We start from the raw sequence: 25,278 nt of genomic DNA, 5'->3' as shown, positions 1-25,278 counted from the left end.
AGATATGAAATTAAAATTTAAAATGATATTGGGGCTGCTCGACTGCCATTTCAGAAAGAAAAGGAGAGAGGAGTAGAAGGAGGGAAGAAAGTAGGTAGGAAAGAGTTGAGAAGGAGGAGGGGAATAAGAAGGCTAGATAGGGTGGAAGAAGAGAGGAGTGGAGAAGGAGGAGAGGAAGTAGTAAAGTGAAGAAGATGAAGGATGGGAAAGTAGTAGAGGGTAGAGAGGGAGGTTGTGAAGAAAGGAAGTGGCAGTTGGGCAGGCCTGAATCAGTAATAAATAAAAATTAAAGATTAATGATGGATAATAGTTTGTACATAAATATGATGTTGGAAAATGGAAATAAAAATTATATAAAAAAAAAGAATGGTTGGGCCTGCCTATTCAGAAAGAGTGCAGAGGAGAGCAATAAAGATGATTAGGGGACTGGAGGCTAAAACATATGAAGAATGGTTGCAAGAACTCAGTATGCCTCGTTTAATGAAAAGAAGGACTAGGGGAGACATGATAGCAGTCTTCCAATATCTCAGGGGTTGCCACAAAGAAGAGGGAGTCAAACTATTCTCCAAAGCATCTGAGGGTAGAACCAGAAGCAATGGGTGGAAACTAATCAAAGAGAGAAGCAACTTAGAACTAAGGAGAAATTTCCTTGACAGTCAGAACAATTGATCAGTGGAACAAGTTGCCTCCAGAAGTTGTGAATGCTCCAACACTGGAAGTTTTTAAGAAGATATTGGATAACCATTTGTCTGAAGTGGTGTAGGGCAGGGGGTTGGATTAGAAGACCTCCAAGGTCCCTTACAACTCTGTCATTCTATTCTAAGAAACCAAACCAGGACAAAACCATTAAGCCACAATAGGAATTGCCCAACACCCTTTCAGAATACATGTCCCCTTCATTGTATCATCTCAGAGCAGTCTTCAACCAAACTTAGCTCAGACAAACACCTAGGATTTGCATTTCCTCTTTTGCCTATAGAGCCAGCTATAGCAATAAACTGTTTTATTGAATACATCATTTCGGCACAGTTGAAATACAAAACCAGCTCCGGCTATTTCCTGCGCTTTTCATATAATTAAAGATTAGACAGCTCCCTCCCTTCTGGTCACAGGGTCACATTGTCCAATTAGGTGTTCTGGTATCTCCTTGGAAACCTCTTCCAGTCTATGGCCAGCACGTGTTGGGATGACCTTGGTTCCCACGAGGTAGTAAGTTGTCGATATCTGGTATGACATTCCAAGCTCCCTTCTCCCCCCCCATGGTGTTTCAAGGTGAGAAATGGAGAAAATGGCTGTGACAGGCCTGATCTGTTTCAAAGTTGACAGACAAGTCCCTGTAGTTTTCTTTTATATACATACATACATACATACATACATACATACATACATACATACATGCATTCATTTATAATTTTTTTCTTTAACATCCAAAAATGATTGATGAACAGTATATTGTCTGGGTCAATATACTTTACACACAACTGTAATAATGATAGTATCATTTAAATATATGTAAGAATAATCTTTCAACTTCTAACATTTGTGCATACATAGAAATTATATCTTCTGCTATATTTCTGTATACGTAATACTATTTTCCCGATTTCTACTTTCTACTTCTTTTTTCTAACACTTAATAAAATAACCACCATATTTTTTTTTAAAAAAAATAATTCTATATCTATCCATCATCTCTTGCCCTTTTTAAAATTTCAGCGCTTATTAACTTTTTGATGAGTCTTTCATGCTTCTCCCCTGGTATCTTGTAACACCTGTCACCATGCTTATTGAATCTAAACATTTCATCTGCCACAACATCTACCTCTTGCTTTTGGATCTCTAGAATACTCATCCACAATTCCCAAATCATTTTAGGAGAAAACCATGGCGGGGGGGGGGGGAGAAGTCCCAGTAGTTTTTTTGGTAAGGATTTTCAGAATTGGTTTTCCATTGTCTCATTCTTAGGACTGAAAGAAAGTGGCTGGTTCAAGGTCACCCAGTTGGTTTTGTGTCTAAGGCAGAAGTAGAACTCACAATCTCCAGTTTTCTAGTTTGGTGCCTTAACCACCACACCAGGCTAGCTCTTCTGTCACAGTTGTATGATCTCAACAAGAAAGACATAGACTTCAGAGGATAATTAGAACTGCAGAAAAAATAATTGCTACCAATCTGCCTTCCATTGAGGACCTGTATACTGCACGAATCAAGAAGAGGGCCGTGAAAATATTTACAGATCCCTCACATCCAGGACATAAACTGTTTCAACTCCTACCCTCAAAACGATGCTATAGAGCACTGCACACCAGAACAACTAGACACAAGAACAGTTTTTTCCTGAAGGCCATCATTCTGCTAAACAAATAATTCCCTCAACACTGTCAAACTATTTACTAAATCTGCACTACTATTAATCTTCTCATAGTTCCCATCACCAATCTCTTTCCACTTATGACTGTATGATTGTAACTTTGTTGCTGGCAATCCTTATGATTTATATTGATATATTGACCATCAATTGTGTTGTAAATGTTGTACCTTGATGAACGTATCTTTTCTTTTATGTACACTGAGAGCATATGCACCAAGACAAATTCCTTGTGTGTCCAATCACACTTGGCCAATAAAAATTCTATTTTATTCTATTCTATTCTATTGTGTCTGTTGACTGAATTCCTTGGGGAATTTTTTGCACTCAACTGCCTCAGTGGCATTGTTCTTTTTTGCTTTCATCCTTTGACTTTAAGAAACTTGTTTATCGTTATTTGATCCTTGTGCTTTATCATGCAATGATTCATGGTAAATTCATAATTTATTATGCAATTATTCCTATTCATTGCGCTTCCCTCGTATCTTTTCTGAGGTAATCAGCAGGCGTACATACTGATGATACCTTTACACAACACCACTGTATTGTATAGTTTTCATCCCATAGGAATGATAAATAAGCTTGACAACATCTGCAGTGAACTGGTAACAGGGTGCTTAAAACAGTATTGCACAATGTTGTTTTGCGAATTTACACAGAATGTGCCCACTTAGAACAAATGCAACATATTGACTACATGCTATGTTAAACATATTCAGCTGTTTAGATGGTTCGGTTCACTGCAGAGACATGCCAAGAATTTAAATCCGCCTTAATAAAAGTGGAACAAATTTGAAAGCCTTTTATTTATTTTTTTCTTGTAGAAGCTTTTTTGTTTTTTACAGTTATGTATACATAGACTTATCCCTTGATTATTTGTTACTCCACAATGGCTTTTTTCTAATCTTTGAAAATCATCGATGTTTTCAACTTGTAACTTTTATTAGGCTTAATAGAAAAGCGAATAAAATTGTTTTCTTTTAATCAGAACAACCAGGATCTAAAATGTTTCAAATACAATATCTAATTGCAAACTCCTCTTTTTTAAAAAAATAATCTTCCTAAAGAATAACTAGAACAACGTCGCTGGACTGCCACTTATTTTCCAATTATTAGCTTGCCAACACTTTCAAAACCACCCAAGGCAAATTACACAACATGAACTTTTCCTGACCATGATTTCTAGGGCCGATGAGGGCTCATCAAATAAATTACAGTAGTAACAGCTTCTCTGTTTAAACCTTGTTCAGAGTTTGTCCTTTCTTTAAAGCGAGAGGAAAGGAAGTGGGAACTGCATCTTATTTTAGCAGCGGGGAACAAAAAAGACATTAACACAGCAAAGTACATTCTGTACAAATATTTTCAGAGAGGAGCGAGCTAGTCTATCAATTTGTTTCAGGCTATCAAAATGTAAAATCCAAGATCAATTGATTCACTTAACTAGGTTTATATGCTGATCCAATCATGCCTGACTACGAGTAGCTTACGGACCTTCGGAAGAGTAATACAATTAAAAACAATTTAGCAGGAGAACTTTCTCATTGCTGAGGAACAATTGCCCCCAGTTATCCCTGGGAGACATACAGTGCTGGGATTTATCCGGTTAAGGCCGGTTCGGGTGAACCAGTGGTTAAATTTCTGGTTGGCCCTGTCCTTCCCCGCTCCGCCCCTTCCAGGAGTCCCCACATGCCCCCATTTTGGCTCCCAGCTAAGTGCAGGGAGGCCTACTAGGTCCAAAGCGAGGTGCCAGGGCTGCAGCCTGTTTTTGCACCCAGGAGACTTCAGGGAGGCCTCCTAGGCCAAAATGGGGCATGGGAGTCTGGCACTGGGGAGTCTCCACCCACCCCATGGCCCATTTTTACTCCCAGGAGACTGAGTGCTGTCTGTCATACCCCCCTGGCCACACCCACTATGTCCACACCCACTATGATCATGCCCACCCAGCCGGTCATGAGGGGAGAGAACCAGTTGTTAAATTATTTGAATCCCACCACTGGATGTATGAATAATGCTTCAGACCCTTAATGAAACAGGAAGGTCTTGATGGCTTTATAAAAAGCTAACCAAATTGGGATCTATTTATTAACGGGGAGATTGCGGTTCCTGCCAAGGAAGAACACGTCTGAAAAATTTTGGGTCTTACAATCCTTGTAAATGGCATTTCCTAAGAACAGGGGCTCCAAGAAAGCCTTGTCTTCTAGAACTCAAAGGACAAAAGGGGATCTTTCGAATAGAATTCTTTTTAGAATAAGAATAGAATTTTTTTTAGAATAAGAATAGAATTCTTTATTGGCCAAGTGTGATTGGACACACAAGGAATTTGTCTTTGGTGCATACGCTCTCAGTGTACATAAAGAAATACATTTGTCAAGAATCATAAGATACAACACTTAGTGATAGTCATAGGATACTAAATAAGCAAACGAAGCATACTAGAAGGCTAAATAAAACAATATAAATCGTAAAGATACAAGCAACAAGGTTATAGTCATAAGTGGGAGGAGGTAGGTAATAGGAAGGATGAGAAGACTAATACAGTCTTAATAATGTTGTGACCTAGGCTTACTGAGTCATTACAATACACAATTAGTCCCCCCAAAAAACCCCTATTTTATTGTAACAGCTGAGAATTATGTTCATTCCCAGCTGAATCCCAGTTAGTTGCAAAAAAAGTGTTTGGACGAAGTCTTTTGGGATAATCACCAACCTTTATCTTCTTTGACACCCTGCCAAGGCCTTACTTGGCAAAGCCCCACGAAGTTCAGAAACAAGCAAGAGATGCCGACTGGAAACAGAGTTAGCAACATTGCTTTCCTGCAAAAGGCCCAAGTGCCTTTGTTTCTCTTTTAAGCCTTATGGGAGGGGCCAATAATCTCCTGGCCTTACTCCTGAGTCATCCCTTTCGCTTAGCTGCTCCTGCCTTCTAGCAGCTCTGTGCATGCATGTACTAGGAACAGGCTCCTCCTGTTCCTCTGCCTCTCTGTTGTCTGACTCTGGGGGCTCCAGAGTCCGCACATCACTCCCAATGGTCCTGGCCCCATCTCTACCTCTGACGCAGAGCCCTCGTCTGGGTCTTCCCCTGACTCCAGGACTGGCCCATGTTCCTCCCAAGCCTCCTCTCTGTCTGACTCTGCTGCCAGCTCCTCAGGCTGCTGGCGGACCACAACAAATAAATAGTTTGACAGTGTTGTGGGAATTAGTTGTTTAGCAGAGTGATGGCATGCAGGGGAAAAAAAACTGTCCTAGTGTCTAGTCTAGTTGTTCTGGTGTGCAGTGCCTTATAGCGTTGTTTTGAGGGTAGAAGTTGAAACAACTTAAGTCCAGGATGTGAGGGGTCTGTAGATACTTTCACAGCCCTTACTTTACCTTAGAAGAAAGTAATCCTGCAGCTTTTTCAGTCCTGATTTATAAAAGTAAATTGCTTGTCACACCTGATTTTTTTAATTTTTAATCAGGTGTCACACCTGATGCATTTCTGGATCAACTGCAATTTCTGGATTGTCTTCAAGGACAATCCGATCTAAAGAACATTATAGTAGTCTGAACAGGAGGTTATATAAAACATGAATGACTGTGTGCAAAGTTTTCCAGTCTGGGAAAGGCAAAACAGGATGAATTTGTGCAAAACAGACTTTGATGGATAGAAATTTGTGTCATGAAGCAAGGAACAAGTTCTGAGGCTGAATCCCTCTGGTCTTTTGAGCTGATTTTTCATCCTGAAATCTCATCAATGCTTCATTGACGCCGGTCATGAAAATTTATTGTTTTTGTCATGAGTTTGAAACAAAACAATGTAGATATTTGGGATAAGAAAAAAAGCCTTCAGAGATCCGTTAAAGGAGGAAACGGAGAACTTTTGGCTGGCAAAGAAAGGGAAAGTTTGAAAAGCAAATGTTTTGCTGTAATTTAATTTTATTAAATACCCTGGTCATTCTGATTTGTTTGATCTTAAAATGCTATTATTATCCAGATCAATCTGACTCCATCTCTCTGTCTACAACCTGCTCATTAATCTGCATTTTTTTTCTATAGGTAAAGGTAAAGGTTCCCCTCGCACATACATGCTAGTCATTCCCAACTCTAGGGGGTGGTGCTCATCTCCATTTCAAAGCCAAAGAGCCAGAACTGTCCAAAGATGTCTCTGTGGTCATGTGGCTGGCATGACTCAATGCCAAAGGCACATGGAACGCTGTTACCTTCCCACCAAAGGTGGTCCCTATTTTTCTATTTACATTTTTTACGTGCTTTCGAACTGCTAGGTTAGCAGAAGCTGGGACAAATAACAGGAGCTCACCCTGTTACGCGGCACTTGGGATTCGAACCTCTGAACTGCCGATCTTTCGATTAACAACCTCAGCGTCTTACCCACTAAGACAGCATGTATTGATTCTAATCCCTCTTAGATATTTTATAATACCTACAAATATACTCTTCTTCTTCTGAAATATTTCTGGACACGTTCAATTGTATTAATGTCTGATATGCAGTGCAGGTTCCAGACGGAGATGCTGTATTCGAGAATTTAGTTCATGGCAATGAATGGTTGTACAGAATGTAAACTCTAGAATTCTAGAAGCTTGATTGAAAACTTGTTTAGGCTTTGGGTAATTCACTGTGCTTCATATACAGGTTTGCACCCTCTACCAACACTACTAAAATTCTCCTGCTTGAACAGGGGGCTGGACTAGAAGACCTCCAAGGTCCCTTCCAGCTCTACTTTATTCTAAATTCTAAAATGAAGTTGAGGAAGGCAGAAGCTCTCAGTAAGGCTTATGTGTTTAATGTTCTGTATTTGATAATATCTAGACAGAGGGAGAGGTAGGCACTGATTTTGCCAGATTATTTTAACATGAAGAATCATGTTTATATTTATGCTTAGGTAATCTGTATAAAAAGGATAATATTTACCTTATCAAACATTTGTTGCACAGCGATGCATAAACAGAATATGATTCAGCTCAGTGGGTGGGATTGCCACCGAAACAATGAGTTGGCTTGGAAATGATTTTTTTTTACACTTTTCTATTCCTTTAGAAAGGAAACTAGCACAACACACAATGAATCCTTTTCTTCTTCATTGTTAAGTTGCTCTGTTTCTAAATGTTGTTATTATCTCAAGACTGTTGGTCGCAGCTTTGTATTAAGCGGTAATAAAAATGGATTTAATGACATTAAGATTTATCGTCAGCACTAAAGCAATTAAAATAAAATATCTTAAAGGTAACAATAAATCAAATTTAATCCATTCAAAACAATTACACCTTGCCTTTTCATCAGATGGATCTCAATGGGGGCTTGCAACTGATTTCGCACAGGAGAACAATGGGTGTAATCAGCTGAACTTCATTAGTAAAACAGATTGTGATGTTATCTGCTAAAAGAAAAGATGATTGTTCCTTAAAATTGCAGTATGTGATTCCAAAGTCAGAGAGGAACATCACTGATACCTTAAGAATGCAGGCACTGGATAAACCTGATTGCCAAGTGGTACCTCGATAAGGAACTGAAAGAAAATGAACGTAAGAAGATCAAGATATTAGGATCTAAGCCCGTAATGGCGAACCTATGGCACGCGAACCATTGCCCCAGTTCATCTCCGTTATGCATCCACACATGCCTCCCACTGGCCAGCTGTTTGTCGGGTCTCTATCACGCATGCACGGGACATGTGTGGGGAGGCCACACATGCATGCATGGGAGTGGGGCACATGTGTGGGGGCTGCACATGCATTGCATGTTGGGGGTTCGTGCGCACGCGCGTGTTGTGACCCAAGTAGGCCCAAGTAGGTAGTAGGAAACTCGGTCAGTGAAAAGACAAACAAACTTTATTCAAACAGCTGAGAATTACTTCATTCCCACCATAGTTCAATTAAATTAAAGCAAATTCCTATCTATCAACACAAATTCCTCAGTCCTATCGCAAACCTTGGTCCAATTAGGCAAACTGCCAAGGGCCTTTCTTGGCAAAAGTTCAGAAGTCACCGATACAAAAATAAATGCAAGAAGACGAAGCTATCAGCGTTGTTTTCCGGCAAAGCCCAAATGCCATTGCTAGTCTTTTTTAAGCCTTATGGGAGGGGCCAATCCCAAATCGTCCTCTTTGCTTGAGCTGCTCTTGCCTTCTGGCAGCTCTTCTCATGCGTGCATTAGGAACAGGCTCCTCCTGTTCCTCTGCCTCACTACTATCAGTCTCTGGAAGCTCCTCGATGGCCCTCAGCCTCTGACACAGAGCCTTCATCTGGGCCTCCCCCAGCCTCATCACTGTCTGACTCCGATGCCAGCTCCGCAGAATGCTGGTGGAACACAACAGCGCATTTATTGTTATTGTGTTTTCTTTGCTGACGATGTCAAACTATTTAATACCACCAACAATATTATTACCCTTCAAAAAGACCTTGACTTTGTATCCGATTGGTCTAAAACTTGGCAATTCCAAATCTCAACCAGCAAATGCTCAGTCTTACACATTGGAAAAAAGAACCCAAACATTAAGTACAAGCTTGATGGACATTAACTTACAGATGACCCCCACCCTGTTAAAGACCTTGGAGTTTTCATATCAAATGATCTAAGTGCCAAAGCCCACTGCAACTACATAGCAAAAAAGGCTTGTAAACCTAATTTTGCGTAGCTTCTTTTCCAAAAACTCTACACTACTAACCAGAGCATTCAAACCATTTGCTAGACCTATCCTTGAATACAGCTCACCTGTCTGGAACCCATACCACATCTCTGATATTAATACAATTGAACGAGTCCAGAAATATTTTACAAGAAGAGTTCTTCGCTCCTCTGTAAACAACAAAATACCTTATACCACCAGACTTGAAATCCTGGGACTAGAAAACTTAGAACTCCGCCGACTCCGACAAGACCTGTGTTTAACACACAGAATCATCTATTGCAAAGTCCTTCCTGTTGAAGACTACTTCAGCTTCAATCGCAATAATACAAGAGCAAACAATAGATTCAAACTTAATGTTAACCGCTTCAATCTTGATTGCAGAAAATATGACTTTTGTAACAGAGTTGTTAATGCTTGGAATACACTACCTGACTCTGTGGGTCTCTTCTCAAACTCCCAAAAGCTTTAAGCAAAAACTATCTACCATTGACCTCACCCCATTCCTAAGGGGACTATAAGGGGCGTGCATAAGTGCACAAAAGTGCCTACCGTTCCTTTCCTATTGTTTCCTTTCATTGTATGTGCTTGTATATAATGTTGTGACAAAATAAAATAAAAAAAAGAAACTGTTTGAGTTCTGGTCAATAGCTCGACTGATACATTTTGAATAAAGCTAGCCTGAATTTTCTTTCCAGTTTCGTGAACATATTGTACCTCAATAAATATAGCTACCAAATTCCTTTAGAGGAGAAGAGAAAAATATCTCCAAACTACTCTGAGTTTCTGAAAGGCCTTATAACAAGTGATTATGTGGACAGTATTGTTGAATGATGATGGTGGGGATGGTGATAAAATATTTTTTTTCTCCCTTCTATTCAATTCTGTATAATTTTTGGGAGGTTGCCTGGACAAGGCCCTGCAGTTTTCTTGGCAAGGGTTTTCAGAAGTGGTTGGCCATTACTTCCTTCTTAGGGCTGAGAGAAAAGTGACTGGCCCAAGATAAGCTAAGGTAGGACTAGAACTCATAGCCTCTCAGTTCCTCATAGCCTCTCAGTTTCTAGCCTCAAGCACTATTTCTATAGTGGTTGAGACTAGTTTCTGGTCTCAACCACTATACATAATTTGTGATGCTATAGCTTCTAATCTGACCCGAGAATCAATTTGTATATTAATTTAGGAGATGAAAAGCAAATAGGTTAAGAGGTGGTATTCAGCAGGTTCTGGAGATGATAGTTCCCTCACAGTGTCCCTTTGACAGAGATGGGTTTTAGCAGGTTCTGACAGGTTCTGGCGAACCGGTAGTGGAAATTTTGAGTAGTTTGGAGAAACAGTAAATACCACCTCTGGCTGGCCCCGCCCCCGATGATCAGGAGGAAATGGAGATTTTACAGTATCCTTCCCCTGACACGCCCACCAAGCTACGTCCACCAAGCCACACCACACTCACCAAGCCACACCCACAGAACTGGCAGTAAAAAAAATTGAATCCCACCACTGAAATAGGTTCACCTAAAAATTGGAATATGAAGTGTAGACTACCTCTACTATGGTACATACCAGCAAATGTTTTGTCCTAACAGAGCAGCTAAAAGTCTACACACATGGCAACCAAACCAAATATTGTATCTCTCATGGCCAAAAGTTGCAGCGGCGGCAATTAGATTACAACACTTCTTTTAAGAACTCACTGACAATCTGTTGTGCCTCGTCCGCTTTCCCCGCAGCCGGGGCCTTCTTATCTGCTTCCGAACGCTGAGGAATGTCCTAGCATGCCTCCCGGCCCCAGCCCTGGCTCCATGTCCAGGCAAACGGAGCAACTAGACCCCTCCCCCTCCCCCACAGCATTGGAGCCTGAGGAAGGTCAATTACCAACAGCTGCAGACTGGAGTGACCCTCGCTTCAGGAGAATTGATAAGCGGCGTCAACAGAAGAAAGGGAGGGGCAGGCCGGGATAAGTGCTGAGTCATGGAGCCACACCCCATGGCCTATATAAAGGATCTGCTTTTTGGCATTCTCTGAGTCAGGCAAAGTCTACCTTATCTTGTTGAAATCACTTTCTGGTCTCCTGCCTGCCTTGAGAACTTTGCTAGGACTTTGGCAGAGCTGCAGAGGCACACCTGATTCGGATTTCCCTGACCCGCCCGTCAGCGGAGGAGTGGGACACGACACAATCCCAAAGGTGCTTTTTTCAAGGGGCAACAGGACCTTCTGGTTTTTCTTTGAAGACGTTTCACTTCTCATCCAAGAAGCTTCTTCAGCTCCGGCTGGATAGACCCCCAACCTTCCGTTCCCCATCATCCAGTCGGAGCTGAAGAAGCTTCTTGGATGAGAAGCAAAACATCTTCATTAGACCTCACTTCCATATTTTGCAACTAAACTTAGAAAGCTTAACTAGACATAAGTGTGAGCACCTACGCATATAGCATGACTCTACGGAGACATATTACAATGATTTTATTATGGTTTTAATTTAATATTTTATCTTGTATATTGGACTCTCTCTCTCTCTCTCTCTCTCTCTCACACACACACACACACACACACACGCACACACACACTTGCTGACATTCCACTGAAACTTATATTTCTGTTTGCATGTGTAATGGGTTTTATTAATGTTGTATATCACTGGTTAGGGACGTGGTGGCTCAGGGGCTAGGATGTTGAGCTTGTCGATCGAAAGGTCGGCAGTTCAGCGGTTCGAATCCCTAGTGCTGCCGTGTAATGGGGTAAGCTCCCATTACTTGTTCCAGCTTCTGCCAACTTAGCAGTTTTGAAAGCACATAAAAATGCAAGTAGAAAAAATAGGGACCACCTTGGTGGGAAGGTAACAGCGTTCCGTGCGCCCTTGATGTTGAGTCATGCCGGCCACATGACCATGGAGACATCTTCGGACACCACTGGCTCTTTGGCTTTGAAACGGAGATGAGCACCGCCCCCTAGAGTCGGGAACAACTAGCATGTATGTGCGAGGGGAACCTTTACCTTTACTTTATATCACTGGTTGCATGACCTCTGTAGATGTCATACACCAAGGGTGTCAAACTCAAGGCCTGGGGACCAGATCCAGCCCACGGGGTGCTTAAATCTGCGAAATCTCCATTCCCTCCCCACTCCAGGGGAAGGTTACTGCAAAATCCCCATTCCCTCCCCACTCCTGGGGGAAGGATATTACAAAATCTCTATTCCCACCCCGCTCCAGGGGAAGGATACTGCAAAATACCCATTCCCTCCCCACTCCTGGGGGAAGGATATTGCAAAATCTTCATTCCCACCCCACTCTGGGGCCAGCCAGAGGTGATATTTGCCAGTTCTCCAAACTACTCAAAATTTCTGCGACTAGTTTTATTTATTTTATTTATTTTTTATTTATTTATTTTGTCACAACAATATATGTAACTATCTTACAGAAAGGTTATATAGTATATAAAGATATAGAAGAAAAGAAAAACAATAGGACAGGAACGGTAGGCATGTTTGTGCGCTTATGCACGCCCCTTATGGTCCTCTTAGGAATGGGGTGAGGTTAATAGTAGAAAGTTTTTGGTTAAAGCTTTTAGGATTATGAGAAGAGACCACAGAGTCAGGTAAAGTATTCCAAGCACTGATGATTCTGTTACAGAAGTCATATTTTCTGCAATCTAGATTAAAGCGGTTGACATTAAGTTTAAATCTATTGGTTGCTCTTGTATTATTGCAATTAAAGCTGAAGTAGTCTTTGACAGGAAGGACATTACAATAGATGATTCTATGAGATAAACTTAGGTCTTGTCGAAGGCGATGGAGTTCCAAGTTTTCCAAGCCCAGGATTTCAAGTCTAGTGGGATAAGGTATTTTGTTGTTTACAGAGGAATGGAGAACTCTTCTTGTAAAATATTTCTGGACATGTTCAATTGTATTGATGTCAGAGATATGGTGAGGGTTCTCTGAGCTGCTCAAAATTTCCACTACCAGAACCTGCTGGATTTCATCTCAAGGACAAACACAACCATGATGTGGCCCTCAATAAAATCAAGTTTGAAACCCCTGCCATACACTAAATAAATAAAACTAATAATGTGATCCCAACACATTTCTTACCTGTCCTAAGCAATGGGCACATGACAAATTCTCCAACTGGTAAGAGCGTGGATGCATAAAATGTAAATATATTTTCAGAATTTTGGATTTTGTGGTAACTAAAGGAACTAGGCTGTCCTTATTATTTATTTATTTTATTTTATTAGATTTTTATACCGCCTTTCTCCCGAAGGACTCAGGGCGGTGTACAGCCAAATAATAAAAACCCCACAATATACACATTAAAACAAACTTAAAACCAAGCATATTACATAAATGGCCGAAATTTAAGAATTTAAAACCCTAAAATGCATAAAAATCCCAATTAAAATTTAATAAAACTTAATAAAGTTTGTATGCATAAAGTCCTTGTATGCATAAAGCTTCCATTTGTCTTAAGTTCAAGATCTGTGCATCTAAATCTGTCATTCAGTGAAAAAGTATGCGTAGTGAAAGCATTATATTCCTTTGTTGGCACCTTTCGTTGAAAGATTACAGCTAAAAAAGATGAATCCAAGAACAAATTGAACCAATGGCCCAACTTAATATGAGAACCTTTTATAAATTGAGCTGGGGAATACAACTTAAAGCTGCTATTTATTTCATCACTGTTCCTTCCAAAAAAAACTACTTTCCTGTCTCAAAATCTTGCTCATTTTAATGAGATAAGGACTTTCCCAAAAATAATAATAATAATTAAAACATTGGGTTTTATTCGCTTGATGCAATTGGTTAATTTTTTTTAAGTCTGTGCTTCGTGGTTTGCTGCACAGCGCAGACATTTCTAGAGTAATTAAAAATACTAATTAAAACTCATGTGACTTTAACCTTTTTTTAAAAAAACAAACAAACAAACAAGGTAGGTTTTAAGCATTTTAACCAGTCCCTGTAAACCCTTAACTCTCAACTATCCTCTATTATCAAGAATGTAAAAGAGAAAACAAAATGCTAAATACACATTGGGAAATTGTGTAAGAAAATCTGTCTAGTTTAGAGTTTGCATCCTATGTTAACAACATCCTATGCTATCAACATCCTGAGAAATGGGTGTTTTTACGTTATAAACCCTGCTCATTCCCTTCCTAAACCAGGGATCTCCAACCTTAGCAACTTTAAGACTTGTGGACTTCAACTCCCAGAATTCCTCAACCAGCAAAGCTGGCTGAGGAATTCTGGGAGTTGAAGTCCACAAGTCTTTAAGTTGCTAAGGTTGGAGACCCCTGTCCTAAACAACATCTATTGTGAAGTTATATTCCTTGTTCACTGCTGCTTGCATATATTTTTGTATTATGTACTTATTTAAAGCCTGCCTTTCTCTTCTTCAAGGCAAAGTCTACTGTATATAGATGTAGACCCCATCTATGGACCTATACAAATATGTATGCAAATATATACAGAGCGCATTGTGACATCATTGCAAAAAAGGCATTAAGAGTTGTCAATCTTATTTTACCATGTTTTCTCTCTAGTAACACTATACTTCAAACTAGGGCATACAAAACTTTTGCCAGACCTATCCTTGAATACTGCTCACCTGCCTGGAACCCTCACTGTATTTCAGACATCAATACATTAGAGAGGGTCCAGATATATTTTACTAGAAGAGTTCTTAAATCTTCTGCTCGAAATAAAATTCCCTATAACTCCAAGCTTGAAATTTTAGGTCTAGGAAATTTTAGGATAGCCTCGAACTACGCCGTCTACGTTCCGACCTAAACTTAGTTCATAAGATTATTTACCAAAATGTTCTACCTGTAAATGGGTACTTTAATTTCAATCGTAATAACACAAAGGTTATCAATACATTGAAACTCAATGTAATTCGCTCTAATCTTAATTGTAGGAAATATGACTTCTGCAATAGAGTAGTAAATGTGTGGAACACTCTACCTGATCCTGTTGTTAGTCTCTCTCCAATCCCCATACCTTTTACCTTAAACTGTCTACCGTGGACCTTCCATGTTTCTTAGGAGGTCCCTAAGGGGGCGTGCACAAACGCACCAGCATGCCTACCGTCCCTGGCCTACTGTTCCCAATTATATGTAATCATTCTATGTGTTTATGGCTATGTTTTGCTTATTTATTTCCTTTTATTTGTGCCAATTTTTTTTCATATGTCCATGTCTGCGTCTACTCTGTTACTTGTTTCCTGGTACTTTTTGACAAACAAACAAACAAACAAACAAACAAACGAATAAATATTTCATTTGCATAAAAATTGCCAGTCAGCTGGAGACTTACCTGAACCCCCTCAATTATTCTCATACAGTAGCCTAGCACCCAAGGAGTCTCACCTCCTCACATCTCCTCCATTAAGTACGGCGCCTACAGAGTAGTAAGATAATGTAGGAATAGAGCTGTGTTAGTTTATAGTAGCAAAACCTCAGGAGACTGCTGTCATCTTTCTGAACAAATGCATTGGTGTGTTGTTGTTTTTTAAATAGAATAGAATAGAATAGAATAGAATAGAATAGAATAGAATAGAATAGAATAGAATAGAATAGAATAGAATAGAATAGAACAATCTGAGGACCCAGATTGTTGGGGGCAATAAGTTGACTTGGTATATAATATACAAATGAATGAAGACTATTGCTTGTGTAAGCTGCCCTGAGTCTTCGGAGAAGGGCGGGATATAAATGCAAATTAAAAAAAAAAGAATAGAATAGAATAGAATAGAATAGAATAGAATTTTTTATTGACCAGCCTGCCTTCCATTGAGGACCTGTATACTGCACGAGTCAAAAAGAGGGCTGTGAAAATATCTACAGACCCCTTACATCCTGCACATAAACTGTTTCAACTCCTACCCTCAGAATGATGCTATAGAGCACTGCACACCAGAACAACTAGACACAAGGACAGTTTTTTCCCAAAGGCCATCACTCTGCTAAACAAATAATTCCCTTTTACTAAGCATACTATTAATCTTCTCATCGTTCCGATCCCCCATCTCCTTCCACTTATGACTGTATGACTGTAACTTTGTTGCTGGTATCCTTACGATTTATATTGATATTGTTTCCTGATTGCTTATTTGTACCCTATGACTATCATTAAGTGTTGTACCTTATGATTCTTGATGAACGTATCTTTTCTTTTATGTACACTGAGAACCTATGCACCAAGACAAATTCCTTGTGCATCCACTCACACTTGGCCAATAAAAAATTCTATTCTATTCTATTCATATGGATCAGGTTTATATTGTGATGACAAAATGGATTGTGTAGCACACATATCTATTTCTGTTTCAAGTCCTTTCAGCATTTATAATTGAACTTATTGAAAGACTGGGATTCTCCGGTGCCTTCTAGTGGTCATCAGGAAATTTGCAGCCCAGATATGATTCATCCTCTTGCAAGTAATGATTTATAAGTAGACTTCTACAGCCAAGGGTCATTCTACGTATAGGATCGCCTTCCTTATTTGCAACAGTCTTGCTTCTTAAGTAAATACTGCTTCCCTTACTTGTTTCTTGACTAAATACAGCTTTCCTTACTGCTATGTAGTCTTTGCAAAAAATTCTATTTGCTCAAAGTTAGGTGTGAGATTTATATAGCTCAGGAGAGGAAGGGATAGAAAATAATGCAATGGGAGGAGAAGATGTGATGCTTGAAAAGCCAGACAAATCCCACCCTCCATTTTTTTGTGTTTCATGTAGATGCTTGTAATCACCTCCAGAAATATATATATATATATACCTGGACACTGCTTAAGCTGTCTTATGCTGCACTTTGGTCTGGACTTCTTTTTAAAATAGCTATTTAGAAATCCCAGTGTTCAAAGGCTTGTCTTTTTCTGACTTTGGTCTGTGTGCATTACCTATCAGCATGCTGCAGCACGGAAATTAATGGGATTAGGTACTTCTCCTCGCTTTTGAATTCTGTGCCCCCTGTGGAAGCTCTTGTCATCTGTTGTTGGCTGGACCATTAGAGGCCCACCCTGTGCTTCAAAACCTTATTGTCTGAATTGTATTTTATTTTGTTATTTTTTGCTTTACCTGAACTGAAGAAACATTGAGATCAGCAGTAGGCGAACAGGATACTTTGAAAGCGGCTTGTTAAAGAGCCAATTTGCCACGGGAGATTTTAGACAATGTGCTCTATAATTCAATTTGGCTTTTTCCGTCAGTCCTTCTCGTGAGCGATCTGAAGAAGATCCATTTTGCAAGTGGCGTGTGGTTCTTGATGTCAGCGTTCAATATCGACCCATGTTCTTTCTGATGATGATGTTGAGACTCTAGAATGATGGTGTTGAGACTCTAGAAAGAGTGCAGAGAAGAGCAACCAAGATGATGAGGAGAGTGAAGGCTAAAACATGTGATGAATGGTTGCAGGAACTTGCTATGTATAGTCTAAGTGAAAAGAAGGACCAGAGGAGACATGATAGTAGTCTTCCAGTATTTGAGGGGCTGCCACAGAGAGGAAGAGGGCCAAGCTACTGTCCAAAGCATCTAAAGGCCGGAAAAGGAATAATGGATGGAAACTGATCAAAAAGAGATTCAACCTGGAAATAAGGAGAAATTTTCTGACAGTGAGAACAATCAACCCATGGAACAGAAGTTGCCTTCAGAAGTTGCGGGAGCTTCATCATTGGAAGCTTTCAAGAAGTTTATTCTAGTCTAGTGAAAAGAAGGACCAGGGGAGACATGATAGCAGTCTTCCAATATTTGAAGGGCTGCCACAGAGAGGAGTGGGGTCAAGCTATTTTCTAAGACACCTGAAGGCAAGACAAGGCATAATGGATGGAAAGTGAACAAGGAGAGATTCAACCTGGAAATAAAGAGAAATTTTCTGCCTGTGAGAACAATCAACCGATGGAACAGAAGTTGCCTTCAGAAGTTGTGGGAGCTTCATCACTGGAGGCTTTCAAGAAGAGACTGGACTGCCATTTGTCAGAAATGGTGTGATGGGGTCTGCTGCTTGGGTGGGGGGGTTGGACTAGATGACATACAAGGTCCCTTCCAACCAGTGGTGGTGTCGTGTCCCACTCCTCCGCTGACGGCCGGGGGAAGTCCGTATCAAGCGTGCCTCTGCAGCTCTGCCAAAGTCCTATCAGAGTTCTCAAGGCAGGCAGGAGACCAGGAAGTGACTTCAGCAATCCAAGTTAGACTTTGCCTGACTCAGAGAATGCCAGAAAGCAGACCCTTTATATAGGCGATGGGGTGTGGCTCCACGACTCAGCACTTATCCAGGCCTGCCCCTCCCTTCCTTTTGCTGACGTCGCCTCTCCATTCTCCGGAAGCGACGATCTCTCCAGCCTCCAGCTGTTGGTAATCTGAGCTCATGACTGGCTTCACATTCTTCAGGCTCACATGCTGTGGGGGAGGGGTTTAGTTGCTCCGTTTGCCTGGGCATGGTGCCAGGACTGGGGGCTGAAGGCACATCAGGCCCTTCGTCTTGCTCGGCCTGTCTGGGCATGGTGCCAGGGCTGGGGCCTGGAGGCATGCCAGGACATTCTTCCGAACTATCAGCGTCTGGCAGGAGATAAGAGGGGCCCGGCTCCGTTGGGGGAGCGAACGAGGCACAACAGGTGGGTTTCAAATATTGTTACCACTGGTTTGCCATGCTCCTGCATGCTCGCTTCACATGCTTGCACACCTTCTTCGCATGCACCTGGCCTTCCGTGCATGCACATTGCTCACACATGCACCTTCCGTGCATGCGCCCGGCCTCAAAAATGTGGCCAAATTGGACAGCATAGTGCTGGGGGGGGGGGGCACCGTGATCTCTGCTACTGGTACAGGCAAACTGGTCCAAACTGCCTGAATCCCACTTCTGCTTCCAAATCTGTTAATCTGTCAACTTCTCAGATTAACCTCAGCCAGCAAAATCACAAAGACGGATTCTTTGTGATCCGTCCAGTGATATTAATGTACAAAGACATCATTTTCATAGAATAGAAATAGAATAGAATTTTTATTGGCCAAGTGTGATTGGACACACAAGGAATTTGTCTTGGTGCATATGCTCTCAGTGTACATAAAAGAAAAGATACGTTCATCAAGGTACAACATTTACAACACAATTGATGGTCAATATATCAATATAAATCATAAGGATTGCCAGCAACAAGTTATAGTCATACAGTCATATATGGAAAGAGATTGGTGATGGGAACTATGAGAAGATTAATAGTAGTGCAGATTCAGTAAATAGTTTGACAGTGTTGATGGAATTATTTGTTTAGCAGAGTGATGGCCTTCGGGAAAAAACTGTTCTCGTGTCTAGTTGTTCTGGTATGCAGTGTTCGTTGTTTGAAGCATGTCTCAGTGACCAAGAAATCACCCCGTCATCAAAGAAATGAACAGAAGTGAGGCAGTTTCACTTGAGCTACACAACACCAAATGGGCCACAGAGACCCAGCAATGAATTAAAGACATCAGTGGTTTCTTTTGTTTTTTATGCATTTGTCTTTAACGTATATTGGTGCTTAGTAAACAGTGTATTAAAGGGTGGCTTAAGTGACTAAGACACTGAGCTTGTCGATGAAAAGATTGGGAGTTCAGCGGTTCGAATCCACAGTACCGCGTCACGGGGTGAGCTCCCGTTACTTGTCTCAGCTTCTGCCAACCTAGCAGTTCGAAAGCACTTTAAAAATGCAAGTAGAAAAGTAGGGACCATCTTTGGTGGGAAGGTAACAGCATTCCGTGTGCCTTTGGCGTTGAGTCATGACAGCCACATGACCACAGAGACGTCTTTGGACAGCGCTGGCTCTTCGGCTTTGAAATGAGCACCGCCCCCTAGAGTCGGGAACGACTAGCACATAGGTGCAAGGAGAACCTTTACCTTTTACAGAGATGGTGGCATCTTTTTTGCAAACTTGGGATTGATCCAAACGGCCAGGGCCACATCTGCTCTCTGGTTTCTCTCATTTGATACAGGTGGAAAAATACCCAAGAAGTTTGAAGAGGCCTGTTCTTTAAATTGTGGAAAATCTGTGATTCTCTAGAGGAGGTCAATCACAGCTAGATATAAGAATGTATCAGACAGAAGGAGATGCGATTTCCCTTACTGCAACTGTCACTTTTCCAAAAAAAAAAAAAAGGAAAAAACAAATGGAAGGATTTCAAGCTTTAGGGTTTGTTTAATTGGTTTGTTTTCTAAGCAAATCTAGTTAATCTCACAAGCCTGGGAGATTTGTTTGAAGTAGATTTTACAGACTTCCCTTGTTGGCTTATGAAGCCTAAGGCAAAAATGGGTCATAATTCACTCTGGGCTTAATTATCATTGTTATATTGGTGACAATGGATTTATTGCAACACTGACAATTCTCTTTTATTTACACTAGTTTCTCGAGGTTGTCGGGTAGTCCCACAATGGATGTTTTTTTCATTATCTTTCTTTGAATTGCAATAAAAAAAGAATTATTGGATGTTGTCCTTCCATCTACCTTTAAGAAGATTTGTAGCCGTATTTCTTCTCTTTTTCTTTTACTAAGGGTTTTATTTTTCTTCTAATATTTCAGAAGTACAAAATCAAGTTTCTTAAAGTATCTATTTTGTCTACTCTTTTTTTTTTAAATTCCCCTCTCCACCACATTTTAGCTACTTGGAAATTTGCTTTTGAAATTTCAAGAGTCTGAAACGAACATTCTAAGATTGATATTTCAATATGAAACAAATGCATCGGGGGTTTTTTTTTTAAATGTTGGTAAAAATGCATGGTCAAAAAAAAAATCAATTGAACATTCTTCCTCTCTAAACTATGTCCTTACAGGTTGGGTATGTGAGAGAAAGAGTATGTACTAAACATGCCTGATTAGTAATCTTTGAGTCACAGAAATGCTTCTGTTAGATATCATGATAGATATCATGTGTGACATGATAGCTGTTGTGGCTCCAGCCCCTCCGCTCCCCCGGGCCTGGACCCCTGCCAGAAAGTGACTCACAGAGTGAGGGGGAAGGGCCATCAGGGCTCCCCTCTGCAGGGCTGGCCTCTCTGGCTCAGCTCCAGGAGCCAGAGGCAGGCCAGATGGAGGAGGTGACAAGGCCTCTGTCTCCTGTATCTCTCCCCGCCCAGGCAATGCTTCCAGACCCAGCTGTGGACAATCAGTCCTGGTTAGATCCCAGGTTTCATAGACAAGAGAGGCGGGAACAACAAAAGAAGGGGTGGGGCAGGCCTAGAGAGTGCTGAGTCACGGAGCCACACCCCACAGGGTATAAAAGCAGGAGGGGCTGCTCTACTACTTCGTAACGGACAAAACAAACTGACTGGAGAAAACTTGAGCTGAACTATTTGACTAAGCATTTGGCCTGGATTGCTTTTTGTTCCTGACTTCCTGGTTGCTCTGGTAATGAGCTTCTGTGATGCTGGCATCAGGGAAGATAAAGAAAACCTTGGCAGATGATCGCTGGTTTGCTGCCAGAGCTGATAGCTGCCATGGACTAAATTGCTGGCTGATTGAGTCAGTTCACGTGTCTCCCAGACTGAGGTGGAGCGGACAGAACAATAGCAGTTTTCCAGTATTTGAGAGATTGCCACAAAGAAGAGGGGGTCAATTTATTTTCCAAAGCACCAGAAGACACGAAATATTAGATGAAAACTAGTCAAGGAGAGAAGCAACCAAGAACTAAGGAGAAACTGCCTAACAAGTCAGAACAATTAACCAGTGGAACAGCTTGCCTTCAGAAGTCATGGATGCTCCATCACTGGAGGCTTTTAAGAAGAGACTGGACAGCCACTTGTCAGAAATGGTATAGGGCAGTGGTTCTCAACCTTTATAGTGCTGCGACCCCTTTAATACAATTCCCCACGATGTGGCAACCCCAACCATAAAATTATTTTCGTTTTGAATTTATCGCGCCTGAAGACGTATTGGCTAGCGATCTGAACTGCTTGCGATTGCCTTGAGGACGGAGGCATTAAAGCAGAGACTCCTCCCCTATTAAGTTTATCGTGCCTGAAGCCAGATTAGACTAGCGATTGGGAGTGATTGCAGCTGGCTTGAGAGGGAGACATCAGAGCAAAGATTTCTCTCTTTTTTAATTCATCGCGCCTGAAGCCGAATTCGGCTAGCGATTTGAAGAGCCTGCAGCTGGCTTGTGGAGTCAATCATTGGAGCGCGATTCTTCGACTCACAAGTATACTTCCCATATTTCCGATGGTCTTAGGTGGCCCCTGGCAAATCGTCATTCGACCCCCAACGGGGTCCCGACCCACAGGTTGAGAACCACTGGTATAGGGTCTCCTGCTTGTGCAGGTGATTGGACCTCCATTCCAACTCTGTTATTCTGTTACGTATTTAAATTATGAGCTGCACAACATAAACCAAAACACACATGGATTTTGTAAAAGTCCTTTGTGCTTTTTTTAGTTTTCTAGTTAGTTTTATAATTTTTGATAATTTAGGGGTGCGGCTAAGGAATTTTGTTTACCTGAAGTCGCTTAAAAAAAAGCAACAACCCAGAAACTTTTCTGTCTGCACTGATTTATGCATGAATAAAAAGCCGTGTGCCAGAAGCATTCAAGCCATGTCAGTCAACTCTGAGCCAACCTGCAAATCCTCACTGAAATCCATAGATTTTTGATTCCTCACCATTTAAACTGTCATTTTTTTAATGGAATGTACTTTCAAAGGAAGGTGACTGACCCTTTTCCTTAGTAAGCTGAATTAGATTAGGGTGGCTGTATTTAGTCACATCTTTTTATAGATTTTTTTTCCTTCTGAAACCCATTTCAATCTAATAGTCATCTTTTTATGAAGTATGACTCATTTCTTCTGTAGAATATGGTTTACCAGATGCTTTTCTTCATTGCATTACCAGCTGCTGCATTTACTTTCTGCCTGTTGCTATGAATGTCGCCATTATAGGCTGCTTTGATAGAATAGAATAGAATAGAATAGAATAGAATAGAATAGAATAAGAGTAGAGTAGAGTAGAGTAGAGTGGAATAGAATAGAATAGAATAGAATAGAATAGAATAGAATAGAATAGAATAGAATAGAATAGAATAGAATAGAATAAGAGTAGAGTAGAGTAGAGTAGAGTGGAGTGGAGTGGAGTGGAGTGGAGTGGAGTGGAATGGAATGGAATGGAATGGAATGGAATAGAATAGAATAGAATAGAATAGAATAGAATTTTTTTTAATTGGCCAAGTGTGATTGGACACACAAGGTATTTGTCTCGGTGCATATGCTCTCAGTGTACATAAAAGGAAAGATATGTTCATCAAGGTACAACATTTACAACACAATTGATGGTCAATATATCAATATAAATCATAAGGATTGCCAGCAACAAGTTATAGTCATACAGTCATAAGTGGAAAGAGATTGGTGATGGGAACGATGAGAAGATTAATAGTAGTGCAGATACAGTAAATAGTTTGACAGTGTTGAGGGAATTATTTGTTTAGCAGAGTGATGGCCTTCGGGAAAAAACTGTTCTTGTGTCTAGTTGTTCTGGTGTGCAGTGTTCTATAGCGTTGTTTTGAGGGTAGGAGTTGAAACAGTTTATGTCCTGGATGTGAGGGATCTGTAAATATTTTCACGGCCCTCTTCTTGATTCGTGCAGTATACAGATCCTCAATGGAAGGCAGGTTGGTAGCAATTATTTTTTCTGCAGTTCTAATTATCCTCTGAAGTCTGTGTCTGTCTTGATGGGTTGCAGAACTGAACCAGGGGCTACCGTAAGAGCTTTGGAGAAAAAAACATGGAATGCAACACTTTTTTAAAAACAAAACAAACACCAATGTAATAAACATTGAGTTATGGAAGATGTGCAAAAGAGCTAATGAGGTTCCTTTGATTGTTGGCTTGGCCCCAGGGGTTGTCCATCCTTCGAAATCCTTCTCTACTGAGAACTGGTAAAGACCAAGCATTTTACAGATTTCAAAACAGATCCAAACACAAAAGCAACTCTTTGGAATGGAGGAAATTTACTCTGTTTTGTGAAGCTGCTTGTTGTGGCCTGTCGGCTGCTGACCCCCTCCAGCAGCCGAATCAGAGGAGGAGAAGGAGCTGTGGGAGTCAGAGGCAGCATCAAGGCAACCTGAGAGCTCCAAGGGGGAAACATGACCTGAGTTTAACTCATAGACTCATCTGTTACAACGTCCTTCCAGTTGAAGACTACTTCAGCTTCAATTGTAACAATATATGAGCACACAGTAGATTTAAGTTTAATGTGAACCATTCCAATCTTGATTGAAGAAAATATGACTTCAGCAACAGAGTTGTTAATGCCTGGAATGCACTACCAGACTCTGTGGTCTCTTCCTAAAATCCCCAAAGCTTTAACCAAAAACTATCTACTATTGACCTCACCCCATTCCTAAGGGGTCTGTAAGGGTTGTGCATAAGAGCACCAGCGTGCCTACCGTTCCTGTCCTAATGTCCCCTTTGATTGTATCCAATTTCATATAGTTATACATACCTATGAATACATATATGCTTTATATGGTTTAGTTATTTCATGCTTATACTTATATATACTGTTGTGACAAATAAATAAAATAAATAAATAAAAAGAGGGAATGGAGCTGGGAGAGAGAGAGAGAGATAGAGGCAGAGCCTGGGCTGTCTGTCAGCCCTCAGATGGAGATTCAACAGCCCCCAGGTCTGGAGGTGGCTGATGAGGAAGAGGAGGAACAGCTGGGTCCAGTGCCTGACTTGTGGATGTGGGAGAAGGCAGAGGAGAGGAGAGCAGTGGAAATCTGTGGGCTGGTCTGTGGGAAGGAAGAGCCACCATCGCTAGCAAAGCCCTACCCTAGCTCTGGGGATAAAAGGCAGGAGGCAGAGATGAATAGATATGGCAGACAGCTATTCAACTCCCTGCTGGACAGACTTGTAAGTCTGCGTTGAGAGAGAAACTTTTGCTGGGGCTTCTGGCACTCCTAATAACGGAATCCTTGAGAGTTTGTCATGTTTAAGGAGCTGGGTCTGCTATAGTTTTTCATTGTATGATATGCCCCAGTTCGACTTTGGAGACTATTACCCAGATAGAAAGGGAAATAAGTGATATTACAGAGGACCTTAAACCTATAAACCAACATTTGGTTTAAAGAATTAATTTATATTTATCAAGATTGATAAATATAAGCTTTATCAAGCTACTTCGAGAGAGGCTTATATAGCTGGAGCGCAAAGGAAGTTTAAATGAGCGTTAATGTTAATTTGTGGATTTCCAGGAAAAAAAATGAATTCACATTTGGAGAAGGGAGAAAGGGTGGGAGAGAGGGAGAAAGGAAGGGAAGAAGGAGCAGAAAGATTGTTGGAGGCAATAAGT

This window comes from Ahaetulla prasina, chromosome 5 (assembly GCF_028640845.1).
Source record: "Ahaetulla prasina isolate Xishuangbanna chromosome 5, ASM2864084v1, whole genome shotgun sequence".
In the NCBI taxonomy this organism is placed as follows: domain Eukaryota; kingdom Metazoa; phylum Chordata; class Lepidosauria; order Squamata; family Colubridae; genus Ahaetulla; species Ahaetulla prasina.
This window is presented reverse-complemented; position numbering follows the sequence as displayed.